Raw genomic sequence first — 17,423 nt, forward strand, 5'->3', positions numbered from 1 at the left:
ACTTAAAATATGAATTGAGACTTCCTGATGTTCAGTTGAGTATTTAGTTAACGTTAGATATGTTTTGATTTTAAATGTTTGTAAAATGTTGTCAGGTGCACGCGGGGCGAAGTGGATGGGTTTCTTGAAACCCATCCACTTGTAATTATTCAATCAATATCTTGTAATTATTCAACCTTATTACTCAATCTTTATTACTCAATTGATTGACCTTTATTACTCTTTCAATCTCAACTTCTATCAACTCTTTATTACTTCTTCACTCTTTATTACTCTCTTGATTACTCAATCTTGTAATTATTCAATTATTAATCTTGTAATTATTCAATGATTCATTAAACCACGTATGTATTGGTTACGTTGGCATTCAGTAATTAATTCATTTACATTCCTTCTTTCATTGCTTCGTTCATTTATTCATTGATTAACAATTTTTTAATTTTTTTAAATAATTTATTTTTTTCATATATTAATTATATAATTCAATTATTTATTCGTTTATTGTTTCATTAGTCATTTTTTCTTTTATTTAATTCAGTCATATGGTGAAAAATGTTTTAGTAATCAAATAGAAAATATTTTCTTCGGAAATAATTAGTTTTTCACTTTGACATATAAAAAAGAAAGTTTTCCACGTTTTTAAGGTACAAATTTACTGCTAAAAATGAAAAATAACGCTTTAATGTAAGTTTTGTTATAAAATACTCGTACTTTGTTCTTTCTTTAAATGCTGTAACTTTAAAAAAAAAATTCAAATTTATTTATCTTGAAAAATGCATGTTAACTATTTCACTTTGCTCCACATTCCCTTTTTCTTCAATTTAGAGAATGCAACGATGTTATTCAGAATGCAACTTAATATGTTTGAATCCATCAGCAAATTATTGCCAACAACATCTACTTTTTCCTTTTTTCCAATTATATTTATTTTCCGTATATTATATTACATCAACCAAAATATAATGTCTTACATTTTTAGACAGTTGTTTATTTTGATCCCTAAAGGTTTTGAAGCTTTTTTAAAAGCTTAATAAGAAATTAATTTAAGTACCCGATTATTTCAAGTATACATGTGTAAGTAATTTTGTTTTAAAACTAAAAGTTTTTCTAGCGTCAAACTTGATTAACACAAGAAGATATTCCTCGAGAATTTCAGTGCGTCATGCATCATTAAACTATCTCTATAGATGTAAGGATAAACCCGAGTAACATATATCAGACTCAGTACATCCAGCTATTTTAAGCTTTAATATTTCATACATTTCCTGACAGTTATGTCTCTTATCAGCAAAAAATTCTACTTTCACGATATCCACATAGAGCTGACTTTTACGAAGGGCTTTCTGAAAATTTAATGCATGCTGTCTTGGGTATGGTCAGGTTATTCCTCATGAGTGCTTTATTGTATTTGCTTCCAAAGAAATGTTCTGAAATTTTGCTGCTTTCTACATATTAAATGAGGACTATTATTTCGTAGTGATTGTTCGCGTAGTGAAATTCAATAAAAAAATATTTCAAGAATTAGATAGATAATAATTCATTTTAAGTTCAATGATTTTGTTCAGGGAAAATTAAAATTTTTGCCGTTTAAAAAGCTTTATTATACATTCTGTAATGAGCACGAACCACGCGACGAGGCATTTTTTAGTTGTTGAAATGTAATCTGAATCGCAATCAACCCGAAAGTTGTAACAACTGTTGAAGAACTGCTCGTTATATACATCTGCTGGATGCGCAATTTCGATGCGCTGCAGATCAAACTATTCATTCATTGGACACCAAACTTTAATCATTTGCATATCTGATCAAAACATTCATGTATACAAAATTTCAAAGCAATCGGATGATTGCTTCTTGGTGCGTCGATTTTTTCGTTATAGAGTATTTGACTTAAAAATACTAGACAGCATAGTGTTACACTCTTTAGGCAAGGTTATGATAAAAGTTTTCCACCCTTTATTTTACAAAAAAAAAACTGTTGGCCATATTGTACAAAGCTTAATTCTTGAATCAATAATTCTGAAGTGACTGTTTGGAAGCTAGTTTTGAGGTTATTAAAATTTCTCTTCATGCACTGAAATATCTTATGTGCAGTTTTCGAATGTTGTGAAGTACAATATTTTTTTTTCCACATTTAGATTTTTTTTTCTTTGAAATTGCACTCCTTTGATTTTAAATAATTAATTTTACACCCCATTTCTGACGTGACTAGTGACCATAAATGGCAAAACTTTTTTCAAGCCGATTAATAACTCATTTTAAATGGTCTTAATAATAACTATTCCTGAACTTTGGATAACCATAGGTAGAGTATTTTAAGACATGGTTCGAAAGCTTTAAAAAACCTTAACGCTGCTTGATATAAAAAGTTTCATTTTGAAATGTTTACCTCGAAAACCTCGAAAAACGTTAAAAGGTATAATATTAGTCCTTAGAGATTTATTTCAAAAAAGGATACACTAAAAGACCTCGTAAAACGCTTTTTTTGCGGAGTTCTCTAATTTAACTTGCCTACTCCGAATATCAGATTTTATCAGAAAAATAAAATTGTTTTGGGATTTCTTTTCTGAAGAAATCGACTTTAAATTAAGTGAATTGAAGGAATTGACTTTAGACTTACACGTAACTGAATTTTCACAACTAATGACTCGTTTAATTAAAATTTTACTTTTAAAACTTGCCAACATCAAGCTCGTACTTCACCAGAAAACTGCATGCAATTTTTGGGATTTCAGCCTTTTTGCATCTTGTCAAAATTTCAATTATTTTATTAGTAAGAAGCTATTTTAAAATCTGCTTTTTTATGTTTCCTTTCAATAGTTTTTATGTGTTTTGTTTAAGTTATTATATAACTGACTACATCAGTCAGCACTGTTATTTGTCGCATCTGCAGCACATAACGGCAATAACAATTCGACAGAATATTACATGCGATAAGTAGCACACTCTTGAATCGTATGTGGCTAAAAACTATGTATTAATGCCACACCTTTTGTGAACCTTAAAGACTAAAAAATCATTGCCTGTATAAAGCAAACAAGCGTCGAGAAAATATTTCATTATAGATGTTTTATGATAGCGCTATCACAGCAAAACTTTTTAATGAATTAACTTTTAACATCACAGATTACTTTAAGTCTTTTTTATCTAAATATTGTGCTTTTGTTGTTATTTTTGATCAGTGGCATGGTGATCAATCTGATCCTTACTGTCTACACTATTCAAGATTGATTTTGAAGCACACTGTAGCTTCAAAATCAATCTACACTAATCAAGATTGATATTGAAGCTACAGTGTGGTGTTAAGAATTTTGTCTGACGCTGAAACTTTTATATGAACTGGAACTGAATTAGCACTTATTGTTTTATTGTACTGCAAAAAAGGTACCAAGTAATCCTAACTAGTCCTTAAAAACCTCATTTTTTTTTTTTTTTGAAAAGTTCTTGAATGCTCCTTGCAAACCAGTTCCAATTTTGTGCACGAATTATGTAAGAGTTTTTCTTTCACATTTTACTAACTTGCAAAATGTGATTTGAGCAGTTCAAAGTAGAGAACTTTTGGCTCAAAGGTACCCTCCTGAAGGGCTGTTATCAGTAACTGAGCCCGACTAACATAAGTCGCATTATTGCTATTTACAGGAGAGCAAAAAATTTATCGTCTGGTGCATACAAAGTATGCTGATAAATAATTATAAAGGATTTTTTAAAAATAGAATTGCCTTGTGATGAGTCAATGCGGAAAAGATTCTGCATACAAAACAGGAATAACTTGAAAACTTCCATTTTCGGACTTACGTTAGTCTGGCTCTAAGGCACATAAATGATGGTTTATATTTAACTAGTGGTACCCGCACGACTTTGCCCGTAGTTGAAAATTAAAAGGTCATTTGATTCACCTGTATATTTACAAATAATGGATGACGAATGTCCCGCCAATTTGCTAGGTTTATTTGCTCGCCAATGTTACGGTTCCACGTTATGATAATTTCGTAATTTATTGTTCCACGTTGTGATAATTTCCTCGGTAAAATGTTCTTATATTGGAATAGAAAAAGAACAAAATCGAATTTTCAAAAAATCGTTTCGAGGTGTACACCCCTAGCAACAAACTAATTTTGTGCCGAACTTCATGAAAACCGACTGAACGGTTTCGGTCGCTGTGTTCGTATCAGAGATCAAGATATCCAGCTTTATTACTCTTTTTAAGACTTTCAGCTTTATTATTAGTAATAAAGATAATTATTATAAAGTACTTGCTATCAGTAAAAACATGATCGTTAAAAGCTAGTGTTTCAAACTATATGAAAATGTTCGAAGTGAAAGCTGACAATGTTGATGATTAGAAAACTTTTTATAATTCTCATTTTCTATTGCATGCTCCAAATTTTAACATAAAACAGGACTAGACGTAGTCATTTAGGGTAACTTTGAGCCATGTAGGTTTTTTTGCACCACTTTGTGTTTCTTCGACTATTCAATAATGTAAGCAAAAGTCAAAGGTATGCCTGGTCAAATGTCATCACTAAATGGATCAATGTTCAAAAATTTGGAAAAAAGATTAAAAAGTTGCCCAAGGTGAACCATTTTCCTGCGTCGTAGAATTATTAGCAGATAAATTCGAAGACAGACTCTAATTTAAAAACAAAATTTATTGTACATTAAGACATTTTTTTATTCGAAAGTAGTAAATTCAATGTCATTTCCACTGATGTATACAAGCATTTTACAAGTAAGTATAAATATAATGAAACACAACTTTTGAATCATTCGCAAGGTATTTTCTAAACACACGCCAAAATTTAAAGTACTTTAAGTGTTTTATTTCATACTTAGCATCGAGAGCAACATCATTTATGAATTTTTGGCAAAATGAGTTCTTGTATTTGAGATATTATCTTCCGAATTGCCAACCAAAAACAGCATTTGCATCCCAGCTGGGCCTCATCGACCCTGGACCGAGGGGCTGGTTCCAGTGTCCACCCACACCAACACTGAAATCCCGATTTCTGCTTTCCCAGATCTTTGATTGAACTCCGAGGTCTAAATTACCATGGAAGTCGTGCAAGTTGTTTCCTCCTCCTCCTCCCCTCAGCGTGAAGTCCGGCTGAAAAAAATCACATTTTGTAAATAGATGCACATTTTATTTTTTAGCAGCTTAATTTTAGTAATTTTGTCAACTTTGGCGTTTCAAATTCCTGTTAATTCCCATTCCAAACTACATCCCCCTTTTTTATACTTGCTCAGTCTTGGATGAGCTGGTATAGCTTGACCATGGGAGAGATAGCGGATGAACTGGAAGTGGAAACAGATCACTTCATTTTGTAATTGGTTGAATGAACTAGAACGCACAAGCAGCAAAAGTTTAACTGCTTGCTTGATCTGCAGATCCTACCTACGAGTATTACAAAATGAAGTAGTCCGTTTCCGCTCCCAGTCCACCCTCCATGTAAGATATATTTTATTGGTGGGATCAGCTTTTGAATCTATGACAAAAACAGAAGTAAATAATAACAGTTAAAAAGTTAGCTTTCATAAAGTAATCAAAATCAATTTCCAAAATAATAAAAATTATAAAGTTAGTTTTAATAAAGAATAAAGTTCAAGAGTAACAGTAATTGCAAAGTTAGTTATTAATAAAGTAAAAAAAAATAATTTCAAGACTGAGCTGTGGAAAATAGACTTCTGAAACATCAAAAACTTGAAACTAATCCAGGTTTTCAAGACTTTTCTCGATTCAAGACATCAATTTAAAAGCATTTTCTATAGTGTTTTTTCCCCCACCGTAAACTTGTTGATGCCTTATTTGTAAGCTGTTTTCCCTGATTTGATAGTAGTTGATATTGGGATCTATCAACACCACTCTAGATACTGTCTTAAGTGTAGTGTTGGGTCAATTGCTTGGTGAGAAATTTGTGAGATATCGCCAAGCCGGCTTTATTTTTAGCAACCTGATTGACAACTCTAGAACTGATTGGGAAAATGTTGGTTTCTCCACCGAGAGTGTACGTAGATCTGTTCAAGCAAGTTACTAAATTGTTATTATTTAATTGTTAGCTTTAATATGAGACATGCGGGGTTTTTGCTGTGTTTTTCCCAGTAGTTTTTTCATAGGATTTGGAAATGAATACGTGTTTACTGTTCTAACTACATTGTTCTATCAGATTTGTGTGATTTCTGAATACTATTGCAGTTAAAACCATTTACTTTTAATTATATTTACTGTGTTTTGATAAAAATCTAAGCCATATCTTCATAAAACCTAAAACAAAGGCACACGTAACAATATTAATCTCACATACAAATTATTCAGACATTTTTAACTTCTTCTGAAACAGATTTTAAATGCAGGTGTGTTTGTCAATGCCGTTTAGCTTGGATAGTTAATATTGAAAATGATTATAGCACTATACATTTTAGTTACTAGAACAAGCGAAAACATGTTCGAAATCACTTCTGTTTTAGTGATTGTTTTTGTGACTTTACCCTCATTTATGGCAACATATCCACAAGCATTTTGGAAACATGTGATTCAGTAAGGTACATTTAATTACTTACTCACTCACTCTGTAAATGTTAAAAGATAAGCATAAATAGAAACGAATCAAAACAAATTGTTGCACTACAAGGAAGTTATATCGCATCAAATAACTGTATTTTATATTGAAACCATTACATGCATTTAAATGTACTCACAAAAGAGAACAAATCTTTATTACATTTTCTTCAATTTAAGCTATTTCAGTCTAGATTTTTTTATAAAAATCTCCATTAATTGTAGTTACTTAAATGTGAATAGACATTTAAATATTTACATTTTTACAACCAAAAATGAATGAAAACATTGCCCATCGATGAAGCTCATTTTTTGATAGTTAACATCTAATAAATTTAATTTTATAGTTCGCAATTTAGTTGTCTTGATTAATAGCTGATAAAAAGTAAATGCAGATAAGATTAGCTTGCACATAAAATGAAACGTGATCCTCTTTGAAGCAAATATGAAGGACTAAAATTACAAAATTAGAATTTTCAACATTAATTTATTTCAAAGTTTGTTAAAAAGATTAATGTTATACTAATGGTGTAAAAAAACATTATCACATTGAAGAAAAAAAATCTAATAGCCTCAAATAGCTTATAGGACAACTTTTTCTTATTTGAGCATATTTTGTGTACGAAATATTTTAATATTTTGTGATTAACACGGGAATTTTTCTCTAAAAGGATTTACCAAGAAAAAAAAAAACAACAACAACGTTATTTTAAAGATATCCCTGCAATCGGAGAGTAGAAAAGCTCTAAAGTTAAGGAAGATTGTCTTGAATACAATCGTTTGGAATGTAACATGATCTTTGTGTGATATCAAATACTTTTGAAATAATTGTTAATCCAATTACAAAGAAAAAAACATTGTCGCACCATTTTCGATATTTTTCATCAGAAAGACAATTATTATCTAATTATTTTATGTATAGAATGATTCAATATTCATGTATAAAATAATTTAGAAATTAGAATATATTATTATTTAAAGCATTTTTTTGTATTTTGAATGTTCAAAAGATTGGAATTATTCATTGTTAAAAATATTTCAGTATTTAGGAAATTTTTACAACAATTATAAAAAAATTTTGGACTATAAAAATGCTTAAATGTTTTTTCTTTCAAAGAATTTCGGAAATATTTGCTCTGAAAGTTATCGTTTAAGATCTTATTTCAATTTTATACTACAATGGGGTCGTTTCCAAAACTTAAAAAGTTTTTTTTCTGAAAGATCAAGCTTAAAAACATAGGATCTGAGCATTTTTTAAATAATTTGACTAAGTTTAATATTAAAAAAAAAGTATTTAAATCGGTACGGTTTCTTTGTTTCTGCTCATGACATCACAAATGATGAAATTCCATTCACTGTTGCCTGAAATTTGGCACAAAATTAATTTACAGCAAATAGGTGTGCACGTCGAAGCCATTTTTCGAAAATTTGATTTTGTTCCTTTTCTATTCCAATTTTAAATCCATTTTTTAAATAAAGTTGATAATATGTGGGATAAATGTTTCTTTCATAATTTTAGGTTTTAGGTCTTTCGAAAGCTTGGAATTTTCCGCTTAAGAAGTTTGTTAGAGGTTTCAACGAGCATTAGGAGAGTTGTAAGAATCAGTTGAAGAAAACCAACATCCAAGGCTTATCTTTAGTAAGCCAAACGATTCTAAATGATGAAGCTCGAGAACAAAATCCAAAATTAAGGATAAATGGAAATTATTTTCGCCGCGGAAATAAATTTTGTAAGTTGCCATGGTTACGTCTTTTACTCCTTTTGATTTTTTTATTACTTTTTTTATTTTTGTTAGTTTTAAACATTTTTAAAGACGTGCCTGTTTTGGCGATCGATCCCATTCTTTGATTGAAAAGGATTTAAATTAAAATATTTTAACTGTTAAAAAAGCGTCTGCTTTATTTTCTTAGATTTTATGGAATTACATTCAGTAAATTATTAAAATACTGAATTACAACCTTTTTTCTATAGGGTTTAACTTTGAAAAAAAAGTCTTTGTGCTTTAAGCAAGGAAGGGAAACATCTTTCCTCTTTTAAAACATTTCTAAGGCTTTTGCTGGCTTCTATTGCGCTACCTGCTAAATTTTAAAATCTGCCAAAAATATGAGAATGTCTTTGAAAAAAAAAAAAAAAACTTAACGTACAGTGGACGTTAACTGTAAATATACAGGTGCATCAAATGGCCTTTTAATATTCTACTACGGGTAAAGCCGTGTGGGTACCACTAGTCATTTTATAAAAATTAACTAAAATAAAAATTTTCTTTGCTGACCTAAGTAGGAATTGACTTTAAAAAATCTTTTTTTATATTAAGAGCGAGAAGTAGAAGAGGGAGAATCTTTTTATATATTAAGAGTTAGAGATTAAATACTTCTGACGAAGTCTTTCTGCACATTTCTGAGTTTAAATGGTTGTAAGCTAATGGGACTTCATACATGAAAGTCTGCGTAGCAAAAACGAACGACTTCTACATTGGAGGTGTTCTAAAATTGGAGTTTCATGAAATATCGTTTATATATATATATATATATATATATATATATATATATATATATATATATATATATATATATATATATATATATATATATATATATATATATATATATATAAAGTAATAAAATAATATCACTTACTTTCAAAACCTTTTGTCCAGCAGCTAAAAGAGGCATTTTAAACAAATAATTTGGCATTCCATTTGTTCCTGTAAAAATAACAATTATTCGATTGGCGTATCCACAGTTTGCTACAAGATATCGAGTAAAATATCCCTAGAATCTTGACTTAAAATAAAGTTTCACAAATATGGTACTGAAATTAATACTTACACTTCGACTAATGTCATTCTGATAAAAATAAATAGTTCATTGATGTGAACCAGTACGTACTTAAACAAAATTAAAATACGAAATTAGTAATGCACTTATTATTCCTGTGTATAGGAATTGCAATAAATAATCACTTCAAAAAACGATGAAGTATTATGAAGCAAAAGTAATTTTGTAGTAATTTTTAGTTCGTAAATTGTGCGAAATTTAAGAGGTTTATAATCGGTTCTTTTTGACACCATTGTAAAAAACAGCAGAATGAAGTTTGCTGTGACCACGATAAAATGTTTTGCTCTTCATCCTTCATATAAATGCTTTGGTGCCAATCCGTAGAGCGATTGGCACCAAAATCTAATTAGCCGCAGTTCCTATCAGGGTCGATATGCATATCAGTTTTATTATCAGTTTTGTCGGGTAATTTAAAGAATAATCATTCATAATTTATTACCATAGCTAAGCACTTCAAACTGGATTAAATAAATAACAACGTGGAAAAAACATCCAACCCGAAAAAAATTGGGAAAAATTAAGTGAATAACAAGGAGTTCCGTCTAGAACTAAACGAGCCTATTTTCTTGTTTTGTTTTCTAGCACCAAATCAATATTCTATTAACTATCCGAGGGGGGGGGGCAGTCAGACAGAACAACCGGCACACATTTTTTCCATCTTAAAACCCTATTTTTCAAACATTAATTTTCCAACTTTTTTTAAAATTAATATTATCGTCATTGTTATTATTATTGTTTTAATTATTATTATTATTATTATTATTATTATTTTTTGACTTTTGCTTTTAGTGATATTTTGACAATTCATTACAACTTATTTCATGCTTTTTTCCTCTTTTTAAGCTTTTACGTTAAGTTAAGCTACACAAATGAATCAATAAAATAAGATTTAAGTCTGGAAGATAAAATAAGTAAAATTAAACAAGCAAATAATTAAATTAACACATCAAAAAACACACCTTCAAACTGGATTAAATAAATAACAAAGTGCAAAAAAATCCAACCCGAAAGAAATTGAAAAAAAATATGTAAATAACAAGGAGTTCCGTCTGGAACTAAACGAGCCTATTTTCTTGTTTTGTTTTCTAGTACAAGATCAATAGTCTATTAATTTTCCGGGGGGGGGGGGGGAAGGGAGGGGACAGACAAACAGAACGACAGGCACACATTTTCTCCATCTGAAAACCATAGATTTCAATCATTAATTTTCCAACCTTTATTTAATTACTATTATCATCATTGTTATTTTATTACTATTTTAATTATTATTATTATTATTATTATTATTATTATTATTATTATTATTATTATTATTATTATTATTATTATTATTATTATTATTATTATTATTTTGACTTTCGCTTTTTGTGACATTTCGACAATGCATTACAACTTTTTTCATGCTTTTCCCCTCTTTTTAACGTTAAACTAAGCTACACAAATGAATCAATAAAATAAGATTTAAGTTTGAAAGATAAAATAAGTAAAATTGAACAAGCAAATAATTAAATTAACACCTTAAAAAACATACTAAAATTAAAAAAAGAATTACAAAAAACGAACACTATTTACATATTCATATTTAAACAATAGATAATGCCATCGCTAATAAATTTATTTCCATCATTGTTTACCTGCACAAAGGCACTTAATTTCTTGCGTTGAATTGGTTTTCAAAAGGCTTTCATTATTATTATTTTTTTCCTTTGCAGTATCGAAATTTAGTTGTTTTTCTTAGATGAATATTTACCAAAAAATTAAAAAACTATCAATATGGTTTTTCAGCTGTTTGTGAATGTGTTTCCTCGAAAACAAGATAAATGTTTCATTAATTCCGAGATGTAGTTATTAACAAGCAACAAATGGATACTTTTTCTCCCTTATGAAACACACGGTAACATGTTTTGAAAAATAAAGAACCAAACGTTTTGAAAATCAAGTGAAAAAAAATGAAGTTAATTAAGTAAAAAGGAAATATATACCAAAGTGAAATTCATACCTTCAAGCAAAATCAAACTGCAAGCAGCAATAAACACCAGCAAGAATTTATTCATGATGTTCAAATTTTTTAAGCAGAAGAATAAGTCCAACTGTTGTCGTACATAACTCTGTCGTCTTATTCTAGTTTTTATACCCTTTAATATAATGAAATTTCGTCACATATTTCCTCTTATCTCTCCCGGGGATATATGCGGAAAATCCCGATACTTTAGGTTTCGAATTTCATAAAGCGATTAGAATGTATCTCAACAATTTAGAATTGGTCAAAATGGTGTTTACAATTCTTATCACACTTACTTAAGCTGCGACTGCTGCCGTATCTTATCAGCAGGGGAAAATCCTCGACAGATTCCCAAGTGAATAAAAAAAAGTATCATATCAGTGACATCTTTGTTCACATGTTATTAAATTGCGTAACAAGAGTTAATAACTTAGAGTTATCCTAATCTATAAAGATATATTCAAAATTAAAAATAAATAAATAAAGAAATAAATACATAAATAAATAAATAAACGAATCTTATTTATCAAACAAATTTGATTGAGTAAGCAATAATACATATTTTACTGTTCTACTATTCAAGCAGTTTGAAAGTTTTTTTAAAGTTGAATGGGGGAACCTAACAAGTTATTAAATCTATTTTTAGCTTTTATTTATTCTATGTAAAGCAGACTGAGAATCACTGTAAACATCTCATTTGGACATTACATTTTGCTCAGAGCGAACGCAGTCACACTGTCGACATCGAACTCTTTTATGTAAAATATCTGAGTAATGGATAGTTTTATTTGAAATATACCGACAGCTCGGTTACTACATCCAGAGACTGCAGTTTCCTCCTAATTATGTACTTTTCAGCCTAGGAAATGTGAAAAACTGAGCTGGAATCTGTCTCTAGCTCAGTTATTCACTATTCCAGACTGATGAGTTCATCTCAATCTCGGTTATTCTCTATTCCAATCTGATGAGTCCATCTCCATCTCGGTTATTCTCTATTCCAAACTGATGAGTCCATAACAAGGACGAAACTGTAGTCTCTGAATGTGATAATCGGGCTGTAGGTGTATTACAAGTTTTGCCTTACCCCTGGCTTAAAGGTTGTAACTTACTGCATAATAGGTAGTTTTGTTAAACATGAAGTTGAATTTATTTTAGTTGAATCAATTTAGCACACTTAGATGCTGTTCAGAACAATTGAACGGTCACCGTTCGTAGAAGTTCGTCTGACAGGTAGGGCGGATTACCAATCATTTATCCATGACAAGGGTTGCGCAGTTATTGGATTGGCAGAAGTTCACCACATGTACTAGGCGCGAGCCCCTGCCGTATATTGGGTCTAAGAACTCCCTCCCTCACTTAAAAATTATCAGTCAAGTGAAATTTTTATGTATCAGAGCTGTGAAATACACTGTTGTAGCGAATTATGGAGTGACTTGAGCACTGTTGGATAAGAGTGAAATGCATCATTATACGATTTGTTGCTTTTAAATATGCGTATACATTAAATTTTTGCATATAGTACGGCATTAAGCACTGCTGGATAAAAGAGTTAATATTCGTCACTATACGATTTGATGCACTTAAATATGCGTATACTTTAAATTGTTGCAAATAGTATTGCATTAGCACTATTGAATAAGAGAGTTAAATGCATCATTATACCATTTGTTGCACTTAAATATGCGTATACTTTAAATTGTTGCAAATAGTACTGCATTAAGCACTATTGAATAAGAGAGTTTTTTTTTTTGTCGTGTCCATGGACAATTAAATGGCTCCGTGTGTCTTCAAGACTGCGTCCGCTAGCTGCAACGCATCTGTGCTGTAGAGCACCTCTCGAAGTTCTGAAGCCAGTGGCACCATACCCAGCTGCAAAACATGTGGGATAAGGGCCGGGCACTCAAGAATGTGATCCGGAGTCAGTTGGGCATCGGTGCAGTTCTTGCAGGGAATATAAGTTCTCGTTTTGTCGGGAAGAATTTTCATCCCTTTATAGTGGTTTGTTCTTAATCTTGCAATTGTATATGTTAGGATTCTGGGGCAATCAAAGTCGGTGATGAGGGGCTTCCTAACGGTATGTGGCAGAAGTCTATGTTTTGCGACAGCATTTGAGTCTGCTAGCGTGATGGTGGTGCAAGGTTTGCCAATGTTTCTGCCTTCTTTTGCTAGGGAATCCGCACACTCACTCCCTTCAATATTCACGTGTGCCGGTATCCATTGCAGCATGCAGGATTTTCCATTGCCGTGCAAGTCTTCGAGTAGGGCATTTATGGCAGAGGTGATGTTGGTTGCTCCGTTTTTTATTGCTTCTAAGGCCGCTTTTGAGTCAGAGAAGATTGCCAATCCATCAGTTGGGACTGAGATCTCTTGATTGGTCATGTAAAAAGTGAGTGCCTCCTTAATCGCAAGAAGTTCGCTGGTGAAGTTAGAAGCAATTATGCCTGTGTTGATTTTATGTGTATATTTATCTCCATTTGGAAGGAGGAAGAGAATGCCAGCACCTCCTTTGTTGAGGGATATGTCAGATGAGCCGTCCGTATAGACAATCACAAAGTTACCCTGGGAGAACTTTTCAATCGTCTCAAGGCCTTTTTGTCTGTGTTTGTGGGTCTTCTTTTTTCGAGCATGGCTGTAGGAGGTTCAAATTAATCTTTGTTTCCTTTGGTGGCTTTCTGGGAAATAGAGGCTCTTGCAAAAAGTTCAAGGTGGAATGCTCTAACTTTATTTGGCTCCTGATGTCTCCATCAAGTTGGAGCGTTGATGATCTTTTAAGCCTTTTCCTGTCTTTCCATTCGTTGAACACTCTGGTGGAGATATCGTCTCCACCAGAGTGTTCAACAAATAATAAGAGAGTTAAATCATCATTATGCGATTTGTTGCATATAAATATGCGTATGCGTTAAATGTTTGCATATAGTAACTACATGGATTCAAGAATAAATTTTAAACATCGTCTACTTAAAACTGATGTCTCTAAAATTTTTTTTCATTGTAGTTGATCGAAGAATATTTTGGTGTTACTGCAGATTTATATATTTTAGAATTTGAATTTTATTGATAACTCAAGACTTTTGGTATACTTTTAGAAACTTAAACCACTGAGTTAAGATTTGAAGAATAATACCCCTTCACTACACTCTAAAAATAACAATTTCAAAAATGAAGAAAAAGTACTCACATTTGAACATATCGCAGAGTCAAAATGTCTCCGACTATGTGATATTCAAATTTGAAGCATTCAAATACTCATCAAATAATAAAATCAACATGTGCTCCTTTTTGAGGTATTTTTGTTCAATTTTGAATGTGTAATAATTTCAGAATTGAGTATTGACCGATTTATGTACTCATTTTTGAGTGTGAAATATTGCAGCACACAATTTGAAAACATCGGTACTCAAATTTGAAACAAAATGTTTCAAGAAAATTTGAAAGCATGAAGGTCCTCATTTTTGAAAACTTAATTTTTCCAAGTGTACGTTTTCTAAGTTGAATCACGAGGTTTTATGGGATACTGAGGAACAACTAAACTAAAGTAACTTAACTGATATAACTGGTGTAAAGTTGCACATCGCTTGTGGAAAGTTACGCTATGACAATGTAACTATAGCGCAACGTCTCACTCATTTCTGCGTAAGGTTACACTAGAATTTTCTGTATGCTTCCATAGAAACTGTTTGAAAGGTTATACATTAGCAAAAATTTAGCTTTTATCTGAATTTCTTGAGCGGGTACTAATTTTTAATGGTAAGTAGACTTATACTTCAAGTTGACTATTCGGTGGTTTAAATTATCCAGACATATTAAAGAATCAAGCAATAATTTCTTTCTAGGGTCATTCCATAGAAATGTAAGCCTCAGCCTCAGATTTGTTTTTCTTTTTCACAAAGCCCTATTTTTGACCGATCGTTTCATTCAGCATACTTCATAGTTTATAAATTTATTAATAGTGTGCAAAAATTCCATTCGGTTTTTTTTTTTTTTGACTCTAAGCATGCAAGGTAGAAATGGTTTAGCATATGCAAAAAACATAACTCTAAGTTTTCTTGCGCAATGTAATTTTTTTTTTCAAATTTTTAAAAGAACTATGTTTATTGTAAAAAATTAGATGTTGGCTAAATACACTATTGACTACCCTTTTTGCATATATTATAAGATAAGTACTTTAATTAGTTTTGTTATTTCACTGAAAATAGTTGCGTTACGTTAATCACGAAAATGTACTATTTTCTGTTTGCAAACTAAACCAGATAATTTTACAGTGAAGACTTTTTATTTTCTTACATCTGCATCATATCTACTTTAAAAGTGCAAAATATTTATTTTCGATACAGTAGATATAAAATAATTAGTATGACTAATGTACCCTTTGAGCTGTGACTAACGTAACAGCTAGGTGTGACTAACGTAACATTTTGAAAATTACTGCTATTATTTAAAACTTATTTAATTTCATGACCATTTTCATTTTGAGTAAGAACATTCTACATCGATTAAAAATATTTAGGGAAAATACCCCTACTAATGTTACAATGTAGACCTTCTACCTACTCCAGTCAACTCCTCTATACTGAAAATGAAAATTCTAAAAGACATGAAAAAAGGTTTTTTGCAATTGAGATAGCAAATTTATTTATAAAAACTTGTGTGAATTTATAATCAAAGAAGGAAAATACCTTTAACATTTTGGTAAAACGTGTACATAACTAAAACATTTTTTTGTTTGTTACTAAAGCTTTCATTTCGTCTTGTTCAGTTTTTATTGAAGATTACTTAAATTTTTGGTTTTAAATAAAATACTAATGACAGCATTTTTATATTAGTAAGCTACTATAGTGTAAGCTTTTACGTTGCACCATTTCTTTTATTTTTCGATTCAGTTGTGTTTTGAAAAAAAATCTACTATATTTTATTTAAGATTTCAATCTGACGTGTTTCAAGATTTCAAAGAAAAAATAAGAAAAGAAAAAGTACTTGGTTATGCATTAAATTGAAATCCATTCATGAATTCTTCAAATGCTTGGCAGAAATAAATAAAAATAAGAAAAATGGACATTCTTTTCTACTTAACTGCTTTGTCAGAATGGAATACCAACTTTTATTGAGCATTTATAAAAAACATTAGTTTTCAAAGGTAAGCTTACTTCTTTGAAAGTAGTTAGGAAAGAAAACGGAATCTTAAATAATATATTTTGTTCAAAAACATAATAATTTATTTTGTTAAAAACTCAAAGTTTCGTCTTTTTAAGCAGAACCTGTGTGTTTCAAGAAGGGGTTACTGGAAACTGAAGGACACAGATTCTTCTGCAAAAAAAATTTCATCCTCTCTTTCTCTGACTTTTTGTTTTCTTATTCTCAATGAAGATTGCAGTATCTTTAACTATTTGTTACTTACAAAAATATTTTTAAAGAAGTATTGAGATATTTTGGAAAATTTTGCAGATCTTTATAGTAAATGATTTACATTTTTTATCAACGTCGCTATTTTGATTGCTGAATATAACACCTGGAAGAACAATTTGTAATTCCTTCTACCATGCTGAACAGCTTATTGTCTAAATAATATCCTTGAAAACTCATTTTTTAGCTTCACTTCAAGTATTTTTAAACAAAAATAAAAATAATTGTAACTTTACTAATCTTTTTGGCTCTCTTATTGTTATCCTCTCTAAAAATTTGAATATTTGCAATGTATCAAAATCAAAAATCTTGCACGGCTAAATATTACACGAGAATACGGATATTAAAAATGAAACGAATTTCATTTATTGCTCTTTTCTTCAGTTTGCGTTTTTGAAGGGCTCGGCGATATCAGAATTTTAATGCCGCGATATATCGCTCTCCTAATATCGATATTTTCGATATATCGTTAGATTTAGGTCGTTAAATTCAACATTTTAGGGGGGGGGGGAGGGGTTTGAAAAGCATAAAAATGAAATGCTTAGTATCTGCAACAGGGAAAAGCCATCAGTAATCTTGGTGAATAAATATTTCAGCAATTTATTCTAATAATAATAGCTATAGAAAGGA

General features: G+C 30.5%; 1 long non-coding RNA gene across 1 annotated transcript; it reads right to left on the reverse strand.

The window, feature by feature from the left end:
• Positions 1 to 4,629: 4,629 nt before the first annotated feature.
• On the reverse strand, positions 4,630 to 11,542 carry LOC129222762 (uncharacterized). Its single transcript, XR_008580608.1, has 3 exons — positions 11,391 to 11,542; positions 9,191 to 9,258; positions 4,630 to 5,104 (listed from the first exon to the last, which is right to left on the reverse strand). It is a non-coding gene; the product is annotated as an uncharacterized LOC129222762 (long non-coding RNA).
• Positions 11,543 to 17,423: the final 5,881 nt, after the last annotated feature.

Source organism: Uloborus diversus, chromosome 5, assembly GCF_026930045.1.
Source record: "Uloborus diversus isolate 005 chromosome 5, Udiv.v.3.1, whole genome shotgun sequence".
Lineage (NCBI taxonomy): Eukaryota > Metazoa > Arthropoda > Arachnida > Araneae > Uloboridae > Uloborus > Uloborus diversus.